At 35.9% G+C, this 27,084-nt stretch overlaps 1 long non-coding RNA gene across 3 annotated transcripts in view; it reads left to right on the top strand.

Moving 5' to 3' along the window:
• LOC138698846 (uncharacterized) overlaps positions 1 to 26,344 on the top strand; it is a 47,433-nt gene extending 21,089 nt beyond the window's left edge. Inside the window, exons 1-5 of one of the 3 annotated variants that reach the window (XR_011331956.1) lie at positions 5,050 to 5,170; positions 10,680 to 10,800; positions 11,713 to 11,862; positions 19,565 to 19,646; positions 26,084 to 26,344. This is a non-coding gene — a long non-coding RNA (uncharacterized lncRNA). Of the gene's footprint in view, positions 1 to 5,049; positions 5,171 to 10,679; positions 10,801 to 11,712; positions 11,863 to 19,564; positions 19,647 to 20,318; positions 20,410 to 26,083 lie in introns of those variants that run through there. The other 2 variants (XR_011331957.1, XR_011331958.1) reach the window with 2 other exon arrangements.
• The last annotated feature ends 740 nt before the right edge of the window (positions 26,345 to 27,084 follow it).

The raw sequence follows: 27,084 nt of genomic DNA, 5'->3' as shown, positions 1-27,084 counted from the left end.
TTTCGCGGCAAGACGCGCTAACCGTTACGCCACAGGTGTGGACTTCCACTGATATATTTTAATAAATATTATACTTACTTACTTACAAATGGCTTTTAAGGAACCCGAAGGTTCATTGCCACCCTCACATAAGACCGCCATCGGTCCCTATCCTGTGCAAGATTAATCCAGTCTCTATCATCATACCCCACCTCCCTCAAATACAGGATATTAAAAAGTGTCGCATATTTTTGCGGGCGATAGCATTGACCGAAACTAGAAAAAAAAGTTCCTCTAAATATGTGTCCGAAAACAAATATCTGTTGAGATAGGGCCATGCTGTATTGTGTCCTACAATGTCTGTTATGTAGACATCTACAGAAGGTGTTCTATGTGGTTACTACTAATTGTTACACATGCTTTAGACCTTCTTCTCGGTGAATCGTGAACTCTTGCGACCACACCTGGCTGTTGTCGGGTTTGCTCACATACATTGGATATACGCTCCTGTAACGTTTGTACAAAGTTGATGGGTGTGGCTATTTATTTGGCCAAAATGTAACGTAGTCTCTTATCTATCAGCTTTTCATCAAATGTACCTAAGTTCGAATGTCGGTAGATTCTACTACAATAAATGGCTGGAGTAAGGGTTTTATTTACCAGTGCTGAGATAGATATTCATGTAATATTACTTTCAAATTCCTCATTTAGCGTCTTATCTTCTGCTCAAAGTCAGTAAATAATTTCTGTGTTTTAAAAGATTCGTTAAATATGGAATTTAAAAATCTTCTGCAGGATTTACCTCGAAAAGTGTAGGTCTGAATATTAAATCACGGTGTATAGCTGCAAGTCACATCTTCCTCTCCGTGTAACATCGCCCACAGCTGCATCATAACATCGGAGCAAGCGAGAGAGATGTTCGCCCGTCTCAAAACACTCTGTTGCGGACTATTGTGTGTACTGCATCCAGAGCTGACGTAATTAGCCATGGTTGGACGTGGCTAATTGGGTTACTTGCCTTTAAAACCGCCCAAGTCCTTCCTTCTTAAATTATATTTTTCATTTTTTGCTCCTCGTTTAGGTTACAAGATACTTTTTGATATAGTCGTATACATGGCTAATGAGCAGGGTTACAGATTTTTGCTAGAGATGAAATATAAAACTATCACAAAATAGGCTAATCTATTTCTCTATTTTTAAAAGTTTATTACTAAAAATGCAAGAAGCGCTAAAATATGGGCCTATTATTACGAACCGAAAAAAAAATAATAGTAATAATAATAATAATAATAATAATAATAATAATAATAATAATTGTTATTGCTAGAATGAAATCAGATAAGCCTATTATATTAAAAGCAAAGCAGGCATCAGCAGTTTAAATAGGCCTACTGAAGTAGCTTAAAGGTAGTTACATTTTGAAGAAATGTAGGCCTATAAAATTCGTGAACTGTAATTAGATAACATGGAGACATTTTTATAGTGATTACACTGTTGACTTATGTAACAAAGACCATTTATGTTAATAGAGTATTATAACATTTTAATGACTTAGAAAAAATACCTACTCATGAAATCAAATAATATGAAAGAAAATGTTTACATTTCCTAATATTGCTGACGTGTATATTGTTGTATATTTATTGTCACCAAAAGCATATAAAATTTGTGTATCATTTGTTAATGGTGATCCTGTTACACTTCTGTTTTCCAGGAAACCACTCTTAACTACGTTTTACTCTTCACAACTATTACTATATATTATATATTACATGTAATCATTATAGTTATTTACTAACAAAAACTCTTTCCATTTGGTTAATATTTCTTATAGCCTATACATAAGCCGATGTTTATATTTTAGTTTTCCCTTCCCATTTTTTCTTTACTGTACACAAAAATTTTCCGAGTTCCCTCAGTTTTCTTTCGTTTACTGTTCTATACAATTTCCTATAAGCTATTTCTATGCTTAGTTTTAGTAATGCTTCCTGAATAAAAATGTTTCTTGTTTTTTTTCATTTTCTGAACGAGATAGCAAAATGTCATTTCCTAATTATACGTATTCATATTTGTAATAGGCCTATGTTTTTACAATTTTGTCCCGTAGAAATGTTTAGCATTCTGTCTGCCTGTCTGTACGGGACATTTTTCAGTACAAATTGCTTGAATTAGTCTACTTAATTCATAGCTGGAGTTAGCAAACATTCCAGCAAGATGAAACATTGCCACTTCTTTTTTGTGACCTGGAAGATTAGAAACTAAATAACTTAGAATGAACCATAACGGTATTTAAGATAATTTATTTTGCGTTGATGAATTTATAGTCTTTGAATACTTTTCCAGTGGTTTTAAGATGTCAGTAGCCTAATTAACAAAAAAAAAAAGTAACAATTTATTGTGACCATACCTTGTTTACTTCTTCCACCAATTCACTATATATTCTTCAACTTCTGTCCATATATATTTGCTGGATAACATATGTATTTGGAACATCTATGTAGATAGTAGCATTTCTGCTTGTCAGAGTTCATATCGGTTCTGTTTGTTTCATTGACATCCCTTTCTGCTTCTCCCTCATGCCAAATGAAACAGGTGACATCATCTGTTTATTTCATTGACATTCCTTTTTGCTTCTCCCTCATGCTAAATGAAACAGGTGACATCATCCGTTTATTTCATTGACATTCCTTTCTGCATCTCCCTCATGCCAAATGAAACAGGTGACATCATCCGTTTATTTCATTGACATTCCTTTCTGCTTCTCCCTCATGCCAAATGAAACAGGTATCATCATCTGTTTATTTCATTGACATTCCTTTCTGCTTCTCCCTCATGCTAAATGAAACAGGTGACATCATCTGTTTATTTCATTGACGTTGCTTTCTGCTTCTCCCTCATGCTAAATGAAACAGGTGACATCATCCGTTTATTTCATTGACATCCCTTTCTGCTTCTCCCTCATGCCAAATGAAACATGACATCATCTGTTTATTTCATTGACATCCTGTTCTGCTTCTCCTTCATGCCAAATGAAATAGATGTCATCATCCGTTTATTTCATTGACATCCCTTTCTGCTTCTCCCTCATGCCAAATGAAACAGGTGACATCATCTGTTTATTTCATTGACATCCTTTTCTGCTTCTCTTTCATGCCAAATGAAACAGGTGACACCAGTTGTTTTCAAGTCAAAAAATATTAAATTAAAAGCATTCAACTTATATTTGTAGTAAAAGACTGAAATATTGCCTTTAGGAGATTGAGATACAGCCTACAAATCATAACAAGTGACAATAGTATTTGTCTCTTTATTCTCTTTGTCGTTTTTCTTTTGCTTTCAAGATAATTTCTTCTGAACTAAATACTCATCATATTTTATTTTAAGTCTTTTCTTTTCCTCACCAGTAGAATTACTGTATGCTACACATAATCGCATTGATTTTTTTAGGCTTATGAAATGACAAATTGAAATTGTCTGTGAAAATGCGATAGACCTAAAACATTATGTAATTGCAATACGCAGATTCTTTAATCTGACATTGAGGAACATAGTCTCGATAGATCTCAGCTATAGTTCTACTTCCATCTATAAATTCTCTAGTAGAATGTGCATGGTGTAATGATTTGGTATCTTAGGGATTTTATTAATGAAGTCATGAACCCAAGCTTTGTGGTTTCCGTGTTTTCCACGTCTATCTTTCATGGCCATAGGCATTTCAGTCTTCTTCTCCACTACTGTGCGAATTGCTCTGTCAGTAATATGTAAAGTGTTTTTAAAAACATCAACAAGAAGTAGCAATCTGACTTTGGGAACAATCAGGCTGAAGTTGGGCTAGTTCGACATAAACTTTTCCTTTGCTATGAATATATTTATAATTAGGATCAACATAACTTACACTTCCCTGCTTACTTTCTGTAAATAACAGGGCAGATCATTATTCATGTTACATAGTTTAAACTTTTCATTTACAGGCACACTGTTATTTCTTTTAAATTTTTAATCAAGGCATTAATAATATTCATCTTGATAAAATTTTCAGCATATTAATGAACAAACCTTCGGGCTGTGTTTGAGTAACCGGCTGCCAGACATACTCATTTTCTAAAAGTTTCTGATTTGCCATTTTTAGAATTAACGTAATTGACTCATTTCTCTATAAAAAATATTACGAACCCTATTAGAAAATGGAACGGTAGAACGTTATTGTACTTTTCAAATAGACAGACATAACACAAATTAATTATTAAATCAACATCATTTTAATCATAAATACCGTGACAATATTAAATGTACGCATATTGATGATAGAGAAAGTTAAATAAGTCTTTGTTGTTTACCTAAAATAATGACACAACACAAAATAATTCGTTCTTGCTGGAAAAAATTGTTGAATGAAAAGACGCAAAACAAATTCTGTCACTCTTCATGAAAAGATTTAAACGTTTCAGTTTCAATGCTTCGTAACAACTAAAATTAAATAATTGTTATTGCAATGATTTTGTCAAATTAAAACAGTTTAATAAAGACACATCTACTATCAGGTGGGAAAATAATGTAGGCTAATCATACACTTGTCGTTATTTATGATTAAAATATAAGCGCACTACTTCTCGAGTTCATTTTTGTAAGAATCTCAAAAATGAAACATTTTGAGTTGTGCCACTCTTATCATGGTGGAATATGCAGATAATAAAATAAGCGTTCAAATTACTGTGGTCTAGTCAATTTTATTTAGTTAATTTACTATTTTTGCTATTTTTATTATGAAATGGAATTTTTATTTTAGATGTTCATTGATTTTAATATGTCATTTCAATATCACTATATTGCTAATTAAGTGACACTTTTAATAACATGTGTAAATGTACTTTAAAGAGAATTATGACAAATCCTGATTTATGTCGCTTGTCATATTTCGATACTTAAAAAAATTAAACATAATAACTAACCTGAAAATTTATTAAACTTTAGCTAAAAGTGAAATGAAAATAAATGTATTATACATGTAATTAACCAATTAATAAATTTTGTACTAAAAGTTACGATAATATAAAATTTTATCATTTACAGAGTTTAACCTTCGTCGTGCATTAGTGTATGACGCCAGATTTGACCCGGAGAAAATCAAATAAAAAGACTTGGGAATACTTTGAAGACAGATAGAAATGAAATCGAGAACTACTTAGATGCAGTAAGTACTTAATTCATTTTTTTTTTTTGCCTGAGTTAACAAATAACAAATACTGTACCATGATCTTAGTTTCAAATTCGTGGTCGGACATAGATATTGTTTTTTCATTAACAATGTCATATAGGCCTAATGTGTTACCATTAGATCTCGGATTTTAGTTTAAATGCCTATTTTCTTCTGTAGGGATAAACTAGAACTAGTTAAATATCTTTACATTTTATATAGAATAAGAACGTTTGAAAGAGATTTTATGGTGCCTAAAATGCCTATTAGACCTCGGATTTTAGATTAAGTGCCTATTTTCTTTTTCTGTAGGAATAAGCTAAAACTAGTTAAATATCTTCACATTTTATATAACATAATGTTTGAAAGGGTTTTATGATGCCTATTTTGCCCATTGAAACCTATTTTTAAGGTTTAGAGCCAAAAATTGCCTTTTTCTATTTGTTACATGTATATTTTTTAATTTTTCTTGTAGCAGTGAAAGAGAAAGTTTTGAATATCATGGGCTGGGTTTAGTTCAAATATCCTGCAGGTAATACTTTGGTTGTAGGAATTAAGAAATTTCTGGAAGGTCTCTGGTTTTGTGGAGCACTTGAAGAAACAGTAGGAATGTGACGAATCGGAGGATGTAGTTCTTCCTAATGAAATCAGCATGGCAAATATTACTAGATTTAAATATCCATCCTTTGCTTCGCTATCATTGGGAAGAATTTTCTCGCTTATAAGATGGTTCTATTTAAGAAATGGAGAACTTTCACAATAGAAATTTAGAGGAAAACGTTATGTGGGTTGCAATGCCAATCTTAAATAATACATTAATTGTAAATTAATTGGTAAATTAATTAATTTAGTCTAATTATAATATGAGCACTTATGTATTAGCAGCCTTAGAGCAATGAGGCCGATGAATTCATTAAAAATTACGTATCGGTATTTATAATTTAAGACTTAACAAAAATAAAGTTTCTAACAGCAATTTTTTATCGTTTTTGTCACTGCATACCGTAATGCTTAATAATCACTAATTAATTGCATTTTTATAGTTACTGTAGTTTTTATGGATAGAAATTAAATTTTAGCTGCATAAAATAGTAGCTATAGGCCTATTTAACTGCTTCAAATTGTATTTCAGCTGTCTAAATATAGGAATATGTTTTTAGTGCCCATTTGATAAATTCAATGCCTGTTTTAGGTGCCTAAAAGTTAGTTTTAAGTCCTAAAAGTGCAAGGTCTAGTTATCATAGGGCAGTGATCGCCAAAAGCTGTGTCGCGACACATGCCCCTGCCTCCACTCAAGCGTAATCATGGCATCATATCCGCACCCTCTGTTTACAGCCTTCACTTCGATATAAGACATTTATCAGCAGCGGACGTAGGCTACACGTGTAATGTTACAAGTGTGTTGGATAATATGTTTCGATGTCTTTTCCAAAACAGATAATATGTAAAAACTTAATTTTAAGGAGCATGGGAGGAAAAGTATTTCTTTTGTGCAGATGGAAAAAAATATGAGATACATAATTGGTTGTAAAATTTTAAATGAAGTATAAAAGAACAACGTACGTTGTCATTATTCTTCTTGTTACGAAGACTACCACTCCCTTACCTGTAAGTTGAATATTTCATTAATAAACAAACAATAAAAAGTATCGGCTTCTATGTATTAATCGGAGAAAAATACTTCGACTTTTTTTTCGACATATGTAGTGTAATTGGAATATTTCATTAATAAACAAACAATAGAAAGTATCGGCTTCTATTCTTAATCGGGGTAAAATACTTCGACGTTTTTCTGGAGTAGCCTATGTAGTGTAATTTACATACAACTTCGTGACCAGCTTGGTATGTTTATCTAATTTCAAATATCTTCTGATGTAAACTAGGCCTACACGTTCTTTTTGTGGTAAATAAGAAAATATATTTTACTTTATTAATAATACAAAAATAATGAATAGGTGGATAAAAAGTTAACACGGAAGAAAGTGCATGTACGTAATTAATAAGTAGGAGAGTATTATATTGTTTTTCTTTTTCGGTCACAGTCCGTCTTTGTACTGTTATTCACTGCATTACTTGAGATACCCACTCCACCCCTCTCCCTGCGATAGTGGTGTGCGGGTTGCATTTCTATTACGTCACAATCTCGTGGTGTTTGACAACCACTGTCATAGACGGTGTACCTGTGTAGTACAACACCTCAAGTGACGGATGACCTGTAAAATGTTTCATAATGCAATATGGAACACATTAAAATGTAGATTTTAGAATACATCTTGATAATCAGTACGAAAATCTTTCTGTTAATAGGCATAGGCTACTCAATTGAGCTTACATCACTGGAAGCGCTTTGCCTAAATCTATTTCTAATATATTCGTCATTGCACTACATGGAAATATGTTGAAACCCTCATGATATGTGAGTTCGGAAGTGAACTCGACAACATGTCTCAGTCAATTTTGCCAGATAGGCCTACTAGGGGATTACATTTTTCGCAGGAGGCGAAGATACATTGACTCTGCGAAACGTTGAGATTTTTTATATCTCTGACAATGGGAAAAGTTCAATAAAATCCCTATTACTCCTATTGAACTCCAATCTACATCTCGCTGCTAAAAGTAAAACACTTCATTGATAAATTACCAATTATAGAACATAAATATTACCTGTAGCAATAAGTAATGTAATTTTGGAACAACTTTCCAAGTTGACAACAGTTTTGCTGTAAGCAAATAGCAGTAACTTCAACATGTAGGTAACAGACAGTATTTTAATAAAGTATAATTAATCCAGGTTAAAATAATTTGAGGGTAGCCGAAATGCTCGAGGAAATGGACCCCTACAAAATTAGCAAGTTTGCGTTACTACCTACAGGCCCTTAAATATAATTCTCCATAAAATAAAAGTTTTAATGCGGTCTTGCGGTTCTCGTACGCGCGACAGTGGGAGACTCGCTCCGCCACAACACCCCACGTCGCAGCCGCGTTCCCTGCGTGTTACTAAATAAAATAAGAAGTCGCAGAAAGTTGATTAATATTCATCGTTGGTTCGTGCTTTCCTCCCGAGGAATTTCTAAATGTGAAGGAGCGAACAGAACGAGGATAAGCACGCCCCTACTCTCGAGTGGAGGACTCGGGGCTGTGTGGGTCAACAGGGACCGCCTCTGCTTAGCGCGTTTCACACCATCTCACACATTCGCACACTTCTGGCATAAGGGGAAAGTGTAATCTTGGACTGATCATTGGCCAACTTCCTTCTCAAGTACAAGGGTAGGGCAGACTTGGCTAATTTCGTGATACTAAGGTTTTGGTGCAAGAATAAGGCTCTAATTAAAAGAAATAGGCTACATTTTTAGATTTCAGGAAGTTACAAGTCCTCATTTTTACCTCAAATAAATTTATACAATATTTACAAACAAGCAATACAAATAAACAAACAAAAAAATACCATTCTAGAGAGGTTGGTATAATTTCGTGATAGTACAAAGGTACTTTCGTGATAGTCCTTAAATTCAAAATATTTAGGCATATTCAGTCAAATTTTAAATTCCTTAGTCATGTCCATATATACAACCCAAACAATTAAAGTTCTTTCGGTATTTTGAAAGGCCTTGACATATTTCATGAAACCACTGATTACAACTGACGCATCTTTCACAATGCTTGGCATCCTCGAAATTTCCTCAGCAAGATCCGCACAAATCATTAAGTTTATCATTTAACTTTTCTTTAAGCACAGATCTTCTTTTTACTTGGCTCCTGAAGATGATGATGTTTCGTTCTCTACCTCTTTTAACTCACTTGAGATGCTGAAAATGTCATTCTCATTGACTGTTGCTTTGGTTCCTTCTGCTTCTTGTCGAATTTGCCAAGAAAAAGACGATCTTTCTCTGCACAGTTGTCATTTGTTTAAGACACAATCAATTATATCTTTCATATCATTTATATTATAGGCCTATTTCTTTCCACATTTGATTATTTATATGCCATCTGCAACATTCTCGACATGCACAATTTATCAGAGATTATATGAATACACACACAAATAGTTTACGTTTCATGCATTTGATGTTTTTTTTTTTTTTCCAGTAGAGAGTGTTGTTATAGCATAGAAAAATTTTAAAGACAAAAAAAATGCCCTCGAGGAATGAGAAAACCGCTAAGAAAATAACCACCCAAGATAAGGCTCAGTTACATAATCAGTGCATTGATAGGCATATTTTTCACAATGTCAGTACTTACCATTGAAAACAATTTGGACCACAAAACACAGCCAAAAAAAAAAAAAAAACTCTTCTTTTAACAAAGGAAATCGCATGGTGTATTCACTCACAAATTCAAAGCTATAGATCTCACAGCTCTTCAAGAAATTTCTAAAAAACAAAAAAAAAATCCACTCACGTCACTACAAGAGCGCAGTGAACAAAATCTTTGTTATAATATAACCAAAGCCACCGTTTTTGGCGTGTGAAATAAGTAGTGGAAACTTTGAGAGTATCTTAACTTTGTCGCAATGTGTGTGGGCGAGAAAACTGACAACTTACATGACTTCTGTTTAGGAAGTGGCACCTACCTCAGCCGAAGTGGCAACAGATGCCACTGTCTAGGCAAAGTACTCAAGGACACAACCCAGAAGCGCAAAGTGCGATTATCTTGCCTTTTCTGCAGTCAGTGGGCAATAAGACACTGTGATTGGCAGATCGCTGACGTGACGTGTATTTTGGTGGTAGGCTACCGTTCTCAGCTGCACTGGCAACAAGTGCTCACTGACTGGCTTTTTACATAAGGACACACGCCAGAAACGCTGACATATTCTGCCGTGTACTATACCATCAATACGAGTATTACATTATCGCTGGTATAATTTCGTGATAAATTTAAAAAGAAATCTCACGAAATTAGCCAAGTATGCCCTACCTCTTCTCAAACTGTGAGACTGATATTAACCTACTCTATAAGCGAATTTAATAAATGTCAATGTAACTTATGCCTTCACTTGTGTTAAGGAATGAGGGCTGGTTCGAGTGCTCATGAGTAGGAATTTTTCTCATGAAATTTCGGCTAGAGTTTGGGGCCAGTATCCACCTAGCATCGTGATGAGTTTGGAAAGTTAATCCGGTTTCAAAAACCAACTATAACGACTAATGAACATAGTGCTGACAACACGTTACCCCATACTGGTTCGATGGTCGTCCTGCTGAGGCATATGGACATGAGGCCAGCAATCGGCGGAGTTGTATCATGTAGGCTATTTTAACTTTAACAAATGTTGAACTAAATCTATGTGTAGCCCACCGCTGTCGAGTAACGGTTAGCATGCCTGACCGTGAAACAAGCGGACACGGGTTCAAATCATGATTGGAACAAGCTACTTGGTTGGGTTTTTTCCCGAGGTTTTCTCCTCCTCAACCCCTTGAGGCAGAATTGCTGGGTAACTTTCGGCGTTGGACCTCAGATTCATTTCGCTTGCATTAGTTTCAACTTCATCTATCACCTACAATTGTTTCAGATCGACTTGGAGATCCAGCAGACGTGGTACTGTGCTCCGCCTACAGGTGTCTCTGCCTGGGGAGCTGCATATGATCCTAGGGAGTTTGAAATCCAATTGGCTAGAAGATATAAAGAACAAGGTGAGTAGATTAGGTCTAAAATAGTTATGGGATGAAATTGGGGTAATAAATTTAAATGTAATTTGTAAAATCGTAAAAGGGAAGTGCAACGAAATTACAAGACAAGAGTTATAACAAAATCTGAAGGGATTAAGAACATTAAGTAGGCCTAATTAGGACATGAAAACGTCATGGAACAAGAACAATATGTAAGAATAAATAATAGAGAAGTAAGAATGGGCCTAGCTTGGTGGAGGCTAGGAATGTGGAAATTGAAAAACAAAAGGGTACCGTAGAGAAGGATATCTGCCCCGTTTGCGGCATGGGAGAAGACACGTTTCATATAACTTAGTATTAGAATGTTAAGAAACAGACAATACAAGGAAAAAGTAGTTAGGCAAAAACGTTTTGGGTATTAATAGATATGTAGTATATACGACATATGTAGTACAACTAATATAAGCAAGTTAAAAAATTAGGCAAATTTTCAATGATAGTGAAGCTGAAATGGGAAGAGAAAGTTAAAACTAGTGGTGTATTAAATTGATCTTTCTTTTAATGCGTAGGGCCTATGTGTGTGATTAGACAGTTAATTGAATGTGTTATGTTTTGTAAAATAAAGTGTATTGGATTGTTTTTAGGGTAATGTAAGACTTCACATAGGTGAATAAAATTTCAAAGTAAGGCAGATCTGGGATAATATAGAATTGCAACAGGTCTGTCATGTAGAAATATGATGAATGAATAAATATCATAGCCTATCATATATGATCCCAGGGAGTCGAAGAGGCTTCTACAGCTGACAACGACAAACCAGGAATCTGGTAGCTCTGTGCATCTCCCTCGTACAGATGGCGCCATGGTGAATCACGGTGCCGCGATCTTCGGGTCAATATAGGATTCAGCAGGCCGCTTTACGTGATTTTCTTACAGATGTCATCGATCTGAGGAGGCAGTGGACAACAGGGAGACTCCGTCAGACCTGGATGTCATAGCTGAATCAATAAGATGGCACCGAGCAGTGAATCACGTACTTACAGGAATGCGGTCCTAGGATTTCAGCAATCATCCCATAATAATGAGGTTGGTGCGGTGCAAGTTTTCGGACCCTTCTCAGAAAAAAAAAAATCTAGTGTCTATATAAAGGCCTATGACAAATTTTTAATTTGTTATATTTTTTAATGATGTATGTTATTTCGTATAATATGCTGTATTGTAGCAAGCTCAATGTTAGTCAGATTTGTAAAATAAAATAAATTCTGGGCTCAAATCTACGAACCTGATCGGTAGTAGACACATCAATAAATTACATGTCAGCAGCGATTATTGTATTTACCAAATAAGACACTTACTGTAGCTGGATTTAGTTTGTAATAATACTATTAAGAACTAAACTTAGATTTCGGGCAAGAAATGAAGACTGTTTCGGTGTGTGTTTTCTTTGTCATAGTTTATTCTATATTTTAATAAGAAATAAGTCAAACATTACGATTTAGGCTACTTGTAATCCATTTCCGATTTGCGCACCTCGTACGTACATTACACTGACAGGTATCGTTATACAGGATGATTTAAAACCTCTGCGACAAACTCTGAGGGGTGACAGATCTAACAATAAGGAACCCTTTTTGTTAAATAACTTATGTCTTTTGACGCGTCGTTTTGAAGTTATCGTTGAAAATGTTTTTGCGCGGTCGTATATCAATGTAACTTATGCGAATGTATGCACCCCTGTTTGTTTGTTGAGATGTTTGTAATAGACAAGAAGGGCTTTTGTTTGTTTACGTTTAATGTTCAATACCTTTACCTTTCAGTTCAGTCTAATCATCAATTGAGAATGGATGTCTACACTTTTCCCGAGTTAGCAGACATGGTAATGTGTTATGAGGAGGCTCGCGGAAACAGAAGAAGAGCTCTCCACATGTACCAACAACAGTTTCAAAACAGAAATCACCCTCACCACACAATGTTCGCTCGACTTTATCAGCGCCTTCGAGACGATGAGTCTCTTCGTTCCTGGCGCATTGGTGGAAGATCGCGTAGACATCCATTCTCAATTGATGATTACACTGAACTGAAAGGAAAAGGTATTGAACATTAAACGTAAACAAACAACAACCCTTCTCGTTTCTTACAAATATCTCAACAAACAAACAGGGGTGCACACATTTGCATACATTGACATACACCCGCGCAAAAACTTTTTCAACGGTAACTTCGAAACGACGCGTCAAAAGACATAGGTTGTTTAACAAAAAGGGTTTCTTATTGTTAGATCTATCACCCCTCAGAGTTTGTCGCAGAGGTTTTTAATCACTCTGTACATTGTCGATCAGTGAAATTTTAGGGTGACATAAACTCTCTTTCTTCTATTTCAAATGTCCCCACAGTCTTTACTAACCTGGTTATTATTTAGCCTAAGTTCGGACATAAGTTAGAAGGGCTTTACCTTCTCATCCATTGGCAAGCATGCTTACCATTGTTTGCTCTTAAAATACACATTTGACCGGATTTGAACCTAGGGCATTTGGGACCGGAGGCAAGCCCAATAACCACGAGACCTCTTTAGATTTAATGAGGAAAGACGCGTAGAGAAAACAGGGGAGCGGGGGATAAAGCATTTCTTTCCTTGTTACACCCCCGTCTTGCAGAGTAATAACCCTCTTTTAAAGTCGCGGCATGCAGGAAATAAGGAGTGGTGCATGCAGGTAGCGTCCCTTGTGCACCTCAGCCATGCATTATAATAACTAAGGATGGAGCAAGGGATAGGGATATTCTTTAATCAACAATTTTATGCCACAACTGCCTCCCCACGCCGTGTCATCAGCTTGTAAATGATTACACCTTAACGAGGAGTAATTAACAATTACAGCGTCACGTCCAGCCAGCTGGCGTAATGTGTGTTGTACCGCCATCCAGCGGTTCAGGGATACATAACAAGCAGGGGCAAGTGCGCTACCAAGAACACGAGGCGGCTAGACGTCCAATCGACTATTACTCCCGAACTCCACGAAGTGGAAACTCAGCCTGCATACTCTGTTTAACGCAAGTAGTTCTTTACTTAACGAGTCATCCAAGCTATGAAGACCATTTATGATCAAGTGAAATACCCACCATTTCCCCATCAAGCCCTCAGGGTCGATAGGACCATATTTTATTAGAATGATCTCATAGCTAATTGCCTTGTCTCTTAAATTGAAACAACTCATTCTGGCTGAAATTTTCAGTAGTTTTCCTAAGGCGCTAAGACAAACGTCGGGATGAGCCTTAAAATAAATGGGCCACGGACCTAGACCTACATACTCCTCCACATAAATTTCGGGATTTTCCAAATAACGCCTTAAAAATCGGAGCCTTGATTTTCTCGTGTCGCCTTGGGTAGCCTATTTGAGTGGCGAGCTTACTCCATCGTCACTTGCCTAACGCTAGGGATCAGATCCCATGTCTAGCGAGGACAGCGACGCCTCCTTTCACCAGTCACTCTCCCAGGCTTTTAATATCTTCGACGACCCTGCCTTCCAGCTGTTTAGTAGTTGTGCTACTGATCATGCTTGCGATGTTCCTCCCCCTCATAAGGTAGCTATTAGGTTATTTTATACTAATATAAATCTCAATTATTTGAATAGGCCTATATATTATGTGTACTTATGTAAAAGCTATTTTATGTTAAATCTATTTATTAATAATTGCTTATTGCAACCTCGATGTTGGATTAAGATTTAATTTGAGTGTAGAACTTAAAGTTGTTTGGGTCTGTTCGATCTTAAAAATCTGACCTGATCCGCTTAGGAATATATCTGGGGCTAAGAGGGATGAAGTTACAGGAGAATGGAGAAAGTTACACAACGCAGAACTGCACGCATTATATTCTTCACTTGACATATTTAGGAACATTAAATTCAGACGTGATAGGCAGAGCATGTAGCACGCATGGGCGAATCCAGAAATGCGTATAGAGTGTTAGTTGGATGGCCGGAGGGAAAATACCTTTGGGGAGGTCAAGGCATAGACCTAAATGGGAGGATAATATTAAAATGGATTTGAGGGAGGTAGGGATGATGCTAGGGACTGGATTAATCTTGCTCAGGTTAGGGACCGATGACGAGCTTATGTGAGGGCGGCAATGAACCTCCGGGTCCTGTAAAAGCCATTTGTAAGTAAGTAAACCATTACTTTTGCCTTTAAATATCTGTATGTCTAATTTAGTGTTGCCAACCATTGTTAAGTTACTCTTAAATAATTTCGTGGACTGCATTGAAAGTTTCAGAGTTCGCCATCATGGCTTAAATGAAGATTAAATATTGAACTCCTCAATGTTCTCGTTTACTTTCCTATCTCATTCGCTGTTATCAATTTCAGGAATTCCTTTCAGGCTTCTTATTTTCCTCATAGACCATAGGTTTGTGATGATCAATGAGTACTCGTACCTAGTACTTTTCTGCACTTCATTATTCTATAGCCGCAGACTATGCGAAACTCCTCTCTCCGGCCAAATGATAGGATAGACTACTTTATTAGGCTACTGAATCCCACTGAGAAAGAGACAGTGTTGTCTCAAGTGTTCCCTCATGGAACGATGATAGGCTATAACCACTGAATTTCAAAACTTATGAATATGTCCACATGGCGCACAATCTCAAAGGGAACCAAACGAGATTGTGAATCCAATTTTTTTTAGAGGAATGGTAACAACAAAAGTCTGTGCTCGCCATTATTTATTTTTATGTGAGACATAAAGACACTCAGACCTATCATCATTTAGTGCACAAAGGCACTCATACCTACCTATCTTCATTTGATACATAAAGACACTTATAGGCCTACCTATCTTCATTTGGCCTATAAAGACACTCATATTTATCTTCATTTGGTAGGTCTACCTACATAAAGACACTCATACCTATAATAATTTGGTACACAAAAACACTCATAGCTGCCTATCTTCATTTGGTCTATAAAGACACTGATACTTATCTTCATTTGGTAGGCTTATCTAATAAAGACACTCATATTTATCATCATTTGGTACACAAAAACACTCATACCTACCTATCTTCATTTGGTCTATAAAGACACTCATACTTATCTTCATTTGGCAGGACTACCTACATGAAGAGACTCATACCTATCTTCATTTGGTACATAAAGACACTTATAGGTCTACCTATCTTCATTTGATCTATAAGGACACTCATACTTATCTTCACTTGGTAGGCCTACCTACATAAAGAGACTCATACCTGTCTTCATTTGATACATAAAGACACTTAGGCCCATAGGTCTACCTATCTTCATTTGATCTATAAAGACACTCTACTTATCTTCATTTGGTAGGCCTACCTATATAAAGAGACTCATATCTATCTTCATTTGGTAGCCTACATAAAGATACTCATACCTATTCTTATTTTGTACATACAGACACTCATACCCATCTTCATTTGTTGCATGAAGACACTCATACCTAACTTATGATCCTTTTGTACATAAAGACACTCATATATATATATATATATATATATTCATTTGGTAGGCCTATATAAAGACACTCATATCCATCTTCATTTGTTACATGAAGACACTTATAGGCTATCTATCTTCATTTGGTACATAAACAGGCCTAGACTGATACCTATCATCACTTGATACATAGGCCTAAAGATACTCAAACCTACCTTTATTTGGTACATAGGGCTAAAGACACTTATACACTTAGTACCTATCTTCATTTGGTAGACTATAACTTACAAAGACGCTTATTAAACTTAGAATCTACAGTCCTATCTTTATTTGGTAGACCTACTTAGGCCTGTGTAGACTAAAAACACTCGTTCGTTTGGCATATTATCTCAAATTTAATTTACTGTCAAGTGTCAAAGTGCTCACATGATCACCTGTTATGTCAGACTGTGAAACGAGTGAGCCCGGGTTCGAATCCTGGTTGGGACAAATTACCTGGTTGAGATTTTTCCCGGCGTTTTCCCTTAATCCATTAACAGCAAATACTGGGTAACTTTTGGAACTGAATCCGGTACTAATTTCGCTGGTATTAACACCATCTCACTTAGAAGTTAGACAACCATAGTAGTTGATAAGAATTTTAAAATAAACCAATTAAAATGACCACCTGTTATTAATAAAAAAAGTTCTATCAAATTTAATTTTCACATTTAACTTACGTCTATTTCCAGAGTGGCAACATGTTTTCTCAAGTTGCACCCTGATATCTGACCACTTTAATATTAACAAAGTCCAATCGCTAACTAGCAAATTAACAGATATAGTTTCATAAGGAAAGAACGCTACTGGATACCAGATAGATCTTGCGACATTTATGGTGGTCGAAGAGGGTGAAGTGCATCATATATCATTTCGTCGTCCTTTGAATTGCCTCTGTTATTAAAAAGAGTTCATAAAGAGATGCAACTGCAACTTCAATATTCTAGCTTGCATGCCATTTAATCTTCTTGCTTATAATGAATTTCTTTAGAAATATATTAGAAATACGTCCATAGAATTTTTAAGCGCTTCTTCTCGCCTTTTCCTAAAGGCGCTTCAGGGAGTAAAGCAAATAGACTAGCCGGTATAAGAACAATTAGAAATGAAATAGGCCTAAATAAAGCGCAGGAATTTAAAATAGGCCTAAATAAAATATCACGAAATATGAGAATTTAATAAATTTAGTTTTGAGCCTTCTTATACTTACATTGATGAATATTTTAATAAAGTAATATATTTAGTTATTAAATAAAGAAAGTCTGATAGTTAGGTGATAAAACGAGAATCATCGTCACCTGTTAATAATGATTCAGACGTTTTGGATTATTCCATCCTTCTGGAAAGAAGTTACACATTTTTAAAATAAAAACTGATAATTGCAAAATAAACATTTCAGATAAGTCTAAGACTATCTCAAAATTCATTTAGCCTATATGAGTAGCTGTATCAATTCTGGAGTAGCCTAATTAATTTTTTTCCTACAAAAATGTAATTTTTCAATAAGTTTTCATAACAGAAAATTGTTAGGCCTATATAATCCAAAATTTGGAAGATAGAAAGATTGGGTTTGCAGTAAAAAAAGAAAACTTCATTTTTCACAGGCATTTGGTCCATGTATAAAAAAATCAGGGGGTTTCACATAAGTAGGCCTGTAAGAACAGGAGTGAAAAATCTATTTTGAATGGGTGTCCTTAAACTTTTGGTAGACACTGTATCTTCAAATTTTTTACAAGCTTTCACAATCATAACAACACTGAATAAGGCCAAACATTAGTTCCTGATAAGAAATTAAAATACACACGTTAACTCACTCAAGAATTGCTGCCTATTTATTTCAATTATCATATGAATAATAATGAAACAATTGGAGCAGAAGTTTCTGTGAAAATAAAATAATTTTCCCAGACTTTTAAATAACTCTGTATATCTAGCCTACTGTAAAAATCTGAATGCTAAATTAATTTTAATGATAGGCTATCAGAATTTAAATATAAAAATTTCATCTTTATCAGAAAATCAATAAATCCGCATTTACTTCGTGTCTCCTGTAAAATATGATGGGATTTATTGCAGATGGTTTGACCATAACACTTATACTGACTATTATAATAAATGATGTACAATTAAGGGCATTTGATCATCATGAGCATCGGCATCTCGAATAGAGATGAATGTAACTGTGTTAACTAAAATCCTAGTGGAATTACTGACCGTGCGAGGGCTCCGCTAGATTGCCGTAATGTGCTAGAGTGCAGGTGCTGCTGCGTTCCACCACGGGAAAGCCAGACGGAGGGAATGCTCCCGTTGACAAGGATAGGGTGGGTATATGCCAGCAAGAATGAGAGTGTCCCGCCGGGTCAGGGTTCCCAGACATTCTGATTGGTGGATGTAAACCGTCTCCCCGGCCAACCGGAGGTAACAGTCCCGCCTACAGCGTTGCCATGGTAACGAGGGGTGAGGGAGGAACGCTGACAAGGGTTTGGGGCTGCTAATGATGTCATGAGTCGTGAGACAGAGAAGAGTCCTGACACGGATAAAACAGCAAGAAAACAAAGCAGCTGAGACATGCTGAATAGATTGTTTATCTCATGTTTTGTTTATTTTTAGTAAGGATTGTCAAATCTACGGCACTGATACCCAGTGTGCGGTTCTTGAACCAACACCGGACCGCAAACATTTGTTAGAATAAGCAGAAATTTCGCGGGTTTTGTTTGTGTTTGTTCATAGTCTTAAAATTAATGATAGACTGTTTGACCTGCAGATACAAGAGTTATTACTCGGCCAAGGAGAGTGGAGCCGCGGGCGTAATGTGAACTATCGCGATGCGGTATTACGAATGCAGGAGCAGTAGCGCCACGGCTCCGGGCTGCAGGACTCTACTGGCCTTGGTCGAGTAATACTTGGTTATGTTGCCTCAACATCTTTACTCACATTCAAAAGCACAACTATAAATATCTGAAGTAGTAGGCCTACAAGAAATAAAAGTAAAGCTATCCCTTTATAAAGGGATGGACTTGGATTAGTAATTAGCCTACGTCTTGTGAGTCCATGTCTAAGAAGACGGGTACCTACGTAGAGAATGTTAATAAGATACTTTATTGACGTCTTACAATAGGCCTATATATGGGATCTCCTTATGAGCCTAATGAATTAATAGTCCCTATAACTTAGTCATAAATACTCATCCATAGCAAAAACGTGATTGGGAACAGGTTACAAGTTGTAATCCTACTTAAGAGCCATGTATGTTGACCCGCCTCTAATATAGTGCTTTGTGTTGCCCTAGAGGCAGATCCGGCGTCGTGCTGACACCAATTTATGGGAATCTTTATATATGTACGCCTAGTGTTGAGACGAATAAAATCCAGGTAAGCAATTAAGCTGACATCCTTAATATAGCCTGTTACCATTCTTATGTAATGGTAATCGTAGTGGTGATGGTAGATTGTTAGTATATAGGACATAGTAGAGGTACAGGGTTGTTTCCGATCTCTGATAACGAATTTGAATGACATCATGTGCGTCAGGAATCACACCGACATGCGACAGCTGTATTGCGGCAATAGGTGACAGAGAAGTAGTGAGTGATTTCATAATCACAGTGCACGGTGTATCACAGTAGTAACGCCCAAGAAAATCTAGCCTTTTTGATAGCGGTTCTTAACAACACTTTCCAATGCCAAGTACAGTTAGGCCTACGTGAAAAAAAAACCGTGGCTTTTCGTTATTTCCAAGAAAGGCATCTTGTGAGTAGGAATTTTTGCTGTGAGTCGCCGTGCACTCTGACTATGAGATCATTCACTACTGGTCTCTCACCTCGCGCCACAATTCAGCTGTCGTGTGACTCCTGACGCACATAATGGCATTCAAATTCGTTATCAGAGATCGTCAGAGATCGGAAACAACCCTGTAATAGGCTAATATTAGACTAGTAGTGGTAACAGTAGCAGTAGTAGAATAGTAAATAATAATAATAATAATGATGATAATAATAATAATAATAATAATAATAATAATAATAATAATCCGTGGCACTACAGTCTTTTAAGAGCCCAGACAGACCAGCCGGCTGCTGGCCTCACAGTCACATGCCAAAGCAGAGGCGGACGATCATGGAACCAGATATCGTGTGGGCACGTAGGTATGAATGGGAGAAACGGTAACTTTTGGGCACTGTAGGAATCTTATATGATTAGCAGAGCTTCCTGTTTCATAAGAGTCGTAATATTAAATTAAAAGTCGCATTACTGTTTTTTAGGTAAGCTTATGCCTTTCTGTTGCATTAGTTTAAATCCAACTTGTAGGCTAGTCAATAGGCCTAGTACTGGCCATGGCAATTTAACAGTAGACTAGTTTTTTGTTAGTGTTAATGTTAAGAGGCCTATAGGTAGTGATATTTAACTTGATGCTTTTAGTAAAAAGTGTAGTGAAAGTCACCTCTGACCACCGTAATTATTTCTGTTAGCTTCTCTTGGTGTAGGCCTAATGGTGGTAATGTACAGACAGCGGATTTTCGGTCCCTACACAGCGACAAGACGTCATGACTTACGGAGGAGCGTAACAGTGAGTTCAATGACCTCGCTGCACCTAACGTTCAGTATCGGGGCCGAAAATCCGCTGTCTGGACTAATGTAACGCTAGTGGTATTGAAGGTAGACCTATTTGGTATGGGGATGGTAATTGTTAGCGGTAACAATTGTGGCAATAGTAAATCTAGTAATGGTGATAATAGTTTTAGAGAATTCTGAATAGGCCTTTTTGTTCTGCTCGTTAGTCTCTTACTCAGGGGCGTATGTTATTTACCAGAGCACACTAATTTTAGCTGAAGCCAGAACAGGTGATTGTTTTAACTCAATAAGTGGTGACGGTAATGATGACGACGGTGATGATGTTATGATTATTACTAATAAGGTGGATGAGATAATAGACAAAATAGAAAGTTATTTATTAGATCTGTAACAACTTAGGATTACATTCGCGACATTCTGGTTTCCTATTGTGTTTGCTTAATATAGCATAGACTAGGCCTATATGGCCTTTGACCACATCATTTGTTTGCTAGCAAGGGAATTAATATAGCTAAATTTAATTTAAATTTTTAAGAAAGTAAGTTATCGATCTAAGATGTTTAAAGATGTTTAATATAATAAAATACTGGGTGAACAGTATAGAGCAGAACAGGTTTCAGGGCATCGCGCGGCCTTGAGTCCCCCACATGCGCGCGCAAAGCTATTTATTTAAATTATCTTATGAATAATGATTCAATAAAGAAATAAAGGAAAAATATAATTGTTATTAAATATGTACTATAGGTCTAAATCTGTATATAAGTATTTGCAATGTAATTGTTGTGTTTAATTTGAATTGTTTTCTTGGAGAGCTGTTAGTATGGGTATATGATAAGGGAAATACGGAACATAATTCATGCAAGAAAGTAAGTCCATCTATCTAGCTTGCACCATATCAATGCAAGAGTATGATCCGTTACTAAGCAAGTGACGTCAGATTAGTATGACATACTAACTCGTTGCCGTTGCTAAGCCAGTGATCTCAGATGTTGAAACTTCCATACTATTTTATTCATTTGAGCCTCTAGCATAAGTGTTTCAAGTTAAAATCAGATTCAAGTAACGATCATCACACAGTCTTTTCATATTAACTAAGGAAACAGATTAATTTGTTTGATGGCCGCGAATGTTCTGTGGAGTCAGGGGTAGTTAGCCAGATTACCGGTAGGCCTACGGCGTCATATCGTAACCAACACATTCACTGTTGCATTCCCAAGAACAATCTCCAAGCTTTTGTATAGCCCTAGGTCAGGGATCGTCAGCACAGAGCACCCTGGGGCTAGCGTCTCTTACCCGCGGAAAACGCAGTGCACCATAGTGCACTCGTAGCTGCTAGCGCGTATGCTCTCTATCTCTTCCTGCTGAACGACGGTGCACACGGGACGGCACCGCGTACCCTTCGCACATTTCAGCGAGTGCTGACGACCACTGCCCTAGGTCTATACCAATTGGCGTCTCGTCTTCCCCAGTTAGGAATTCAATAACGGTTCATTGTTTTAACTATTAATGTCATCTATTTTAATAAATTATCGTGCTGAATAATTGTATGAAAATGGAAAGGAAGGTAACAAAAAATCACAACTCTTCTTTCATTCAAAAGTTACAGCGTTAAAGACTACAGTAGATATTAACTTATATTTGAGATAGAAGACAACAAAAACAAAATCATCATTGCGCACTTCATAATACAAGATAATTCACATTTTCTGGGTACACAATCGGACTAACAATTGAAGGAAATTTACTTTGTTTAATTAAAGAAAAATGTGTGTTTCATTTACACCTACAATTGATCGGACACTTCAAATACATTTATCTTCATAAGTATTATATAACTTAAATGAACAAGTGGGCATAGCAAAAGAAATAAGCATAGTACATAGGCCTAATAATATGAAATTTGATTTATGTAAACAAATTCAAGAATAGAATAAATTACACAAGTGTTTACAAAATAGAAGAGCGAATAATACACATGTCCCATTGTAACGTTTAAACTATAAAATCAAAATGCATAAGCTTACCTCTAAAATAGTAGTTGTTAGTAGGCTATTCAGTGCTCAAAAGAAATTGTTGCATATTATTTCATTGCAGACTTATAAAATATGCTATATAGGACCTTTATGAGCTTATATATTTCGCTAAAAAATTGTTGTCCTATTAGTTTATTGCAAATCTATGAAGAATTTTCTTATGGAATATTTTTTAGCACAAAAATAAATAAATTTGCATATATCTTCATAACTTTGCAATGAAATAATATGCAACAATTTCTTTGTAAAATTATTAAAATATTACTAATTATTGTCAAGGTATAATGTTATTAACAGAAATAAAAGTACTCTGAAGCTCTGGTCTAATGGTTATAATTTAATAATACATGTTGTTGCTCTTGAAAATACCTATCTGCAATGAATGAATGAATGAATGAATGAATGAATGAATGAATGAATGAATGAATGAATGAATGAGGGAAGAGAAGGAAATACTAATTGAAAGGTACACGAATTATCCTCGCAAGGATTCTTGGGACTCTCAGATTGCTCAATGTGGTCTGACTTTCATATCTCAGAGCCGTCCACCCACACAAATTTATGAGAAAACTCGAACATTCGTTAACCCTGCTGTTCTGTTAGATTTTACTATACGAAATGTACTGTTCGGGTCAATATGACCCGACCTATTATAATTGCATATAAAATTACAAAATCATGTTTGTGAACATTTGCATGACTACAATAACATAGTTTATCATTATTGCTATTGTTAATATTACTGTTATTAATTTTTTTATTTTATTGTAATCTTACATTATTTTGCTTTTTTTTTTTTACTATTATTCGTTTGTGATATTTTATTTTTCTACATTTTCATTTATTTTTTCTACATTCTTATTAAAAATTAATAACAACAAATTGAATAAACATACTTGTTTGATTGAAATGTTTAACTTATAATATAACAATAGGCCTTGGAAAATTATAGATTGAACTAAATGCTTGTGCTATGTTATAATGATTAACTTCTGTCTTATGTTTTGTGTAACACACATGATATACATAATCACAATTCTTTCTCATTGCTTACAATTATGTGACTCAAATATGTGACATGACCTTTACAATATGTTTGCTGTAGTTTCCGTACAACATGTTCGTTTTATTGTCATTGCTTGATGGACAGAACTTACAGCGTTCACATTTTACAATTTTTCCTCTTGTAGACTCTGATACCGGTACTGTAGTCACAATTATAGGTTTTTGAATGTTCTTGACAATTCTGATTGCTTCCTCTGTTCTTGAAAAGTGCTTTCTTGATGAAATATGTTCCTTTGTCAGTGATTTTTCAAGTTCCTCTAAGAATAATCTCCTTCTAGTCAATGTATTTGCATTCCAATTTGGATCTATCGAAGTCCACAAGACATAGACCTAGGCATTGTAAGCAGAAACATCAAGAATGTTATAGAAAAATATCACTGGCCATCTGTTTGTTTTTCTTTTGCAAGTATATGTATATGTTACTTGGTCAAGTGTGTCTACAGCCCCTTTGGATGCATTATAATCTAAAATCATTTCAGGCTTCTTATCATTCCTGTTGATGACTTCATTGACATGATGCAGTGTACTCATTAGCACAACATTTTCGTTTTTCTTTGGGACACAATTGACCAAAGTAGTATCATTTGTGAAGTAGAATGAAGAACTATGTATTTCCTTTTTGTTCATTTGCTGTGGAAGTTCTGGCTTATTTTTCCGTATAGTCCCCAACATTGTCATTTTTTTCAAAAGTATTGTTCCAAATTGTAAGAAGTGAAAAATTTGTCACAAGTTACATTTTGACCCCTTAGGTTACTGGAAAGGTCACACATTACCCTCATACCCTAACTTTTTTCTGAATGGACAATGACTTCAAAATCCTACTAACTGTTTGACAGTTATATTTTCGCTTGGATTGAAGAATTTAGGAAGGACCTCCAGACATTTCTCCCAAATGCAACGAATAGCAGCAAGTTTATCAGTGAGTCTTCGTTATTCTCTAGTAGATTTCTTATCAAATCGAAAGACACGCGATATCTTGCAAAAGTTGCCCGCAAAATGTTTCTGCCCGTTTTCTGATCCCACAAACATTTTGTTAACTCCCCATGAGATCGAGTCACACCAGAAAGAAGCAAGAGTCCTACATAAGCCTGGTAAACAATACAGTCGACATTTGCCCATTGCTGGCCATAAACTTGCCATCCTTCTATGTTTGGCATCTATATTATTTCATTATGGTGGCATACCATGTAAATCCTGGTGTAGTCTTGTTGAGGTTCGAGGCAGAAAGATGCTCCTGTTGTGGAGGTGGATTCAACTTCAATTCTATAGCTTTATTCTTGAAAGAATTGACTGAACAATATTGACTGGTTGTTGACTGTCAAAATCGTCATCATTTTCAATTTCAGATTCACTTACACTATCTTCAAATTCCGAAACAAACTCTTCACTGTCGGAGGAATTCACAATTGATACTAACTGATCATTAATCAGTGGTCTTTCCGTCATGGTGTGTGAACTCAAACTGAGAAACAACATTGAAATATTTATCCAGTAAAAAGGAATTCATTCAGAAAAACACAGGAAACCAGTCCATTGTTGTAAATTAGTGTATCTGATTGTTGGGAATAATTCAATTTCTACTCATTATAATAAAAGCATGATACAAATTCTTGAAAAATGTTAATAACACATTAGACAAATAATAAAATCTTATGTTGGGTCATATTGACCCGAACGTTACATAAGTAACAATTACAGGTTATGACAAATCTATTTGAAAAATTTAAATTATTTTTAAATCACAAATGCATATTGCATTATTAGACAAAGTCACTGAGTCTCATAAGCATATCTCACTATTTCAAGAAAATATTAAGAAACCAATATTCACTTCGGGTCATATAGACCCGAACAGAACAGCAGGGTTAAACTGAACACTGAGGCACTCAGCACGATGGAAGAGCTTCACATACTGTCTACAGCGCCAGGCGTTCAGTAACAATATAGGCCTATAATTTACATCTTTCGTAACCGGTTCTGAACGACTCTAGACTAATTACTGACCCCGTACAGCAAATGGGGTATAGAGGTAGAACTCACAAAGTTCCTTGACCTCGCACGAGAAGGAGGTGATGTGATCAACACCACTAACCGTCCGTCTTTTATTCCTTCCGAAATAACCTATATTTAATTTTACAGGAAGGATGTTTACTACCTCGGAGCTGTCCTGAACTTTAAGATGCCAAGAAAATCCTGCCACTACGGAACCAGAGTCCGCAGTCTGCTGCTCCACCGACTAGCTATTAGGGCTCCATATAGGCCTTTGTAACCTATAGAAGTGTATTAAAGTTTTATAGTGAAAATACTTATTATTCTATGAAATATATCTGTTATCATGTCAGCAAATAATATCATGTATATTTCAGGGAAGACTTATGGATTTCTAAATATCCACTTCAATTGAGGGAAACCAATACGTAGGACAGAATTCTTAATCCTCTTCACTTTCTCTTTGTTGGTTGTGGTGGTACAGTCAGTGCCACCGATTCTGGCGTGTGAAATAAGTAAATGAGAATTTGAGAGCGAGTATCTTATCTTCGCAACAAAATGTGGGCGAGAAAGCTGACAACTGTGATTGGAAGATTGCTGGCGTCACATCTGTTTAGGAGGTGGTACCACTCTCAGTCGAAGTGACAACAGATGCCACTAACTGGACAGTGTACTCAAGGACACACCCCAGAGACGCGAAGTGCGAGTGTCTTGCCTTTGACGCAGTGGGCAGATTGCTGACGTGACGTGTTGGGTGGTACTGTTTTCAGCTGCACTGGCAAAAAGTGCTCACTGACTGACTTTTTACTTAAGGACACGCGCCAAAAACGCTGGCACTGGTTATACACATGGGCGGCCTGATACGAAATAAAAAATGACCTGCTCTCTTCGAGGTAGTTACCTTGTAGTACTTTGACTACTCCTTTTAGCGCGTCTGCATTTAAAAATGCCTTTTCTAATAATTGAAAGTTTACTTCAATAGCTAAGATTCCAACATTTCATTAGATATTTCTCTTATTAAGCAAAATATTTAAGAAGAAAACCGATGAAGACGATATTTAGAAAGTTGTCATTTTTCGAGAGAAATGTCTTAGTCGCAATTCATGGAGTGCCAATTGAAGGGTCAAGCGTCATTTATTAAAAACGGAGAA

This window comes from Periplaneta americana, chromosome 4 (genome assembly GCF_040183065.1).
Source record: "Periplaneta americana isolate PAMFEO1 chromosome 4, P.americana_PAMFEO1_priV1, whole genome shotgun sequence".
Lineage (NCBI taxonomy): Eukaryota > Metazoa > Arthropoda > Insecta > Blattodea > Blattidae > Periplaneta > Periplaneta americana.
Note: the sequence above shows the minus strand (reverse complement) of the source record. Positions and strands in the feature narration are given on the sequence as shown.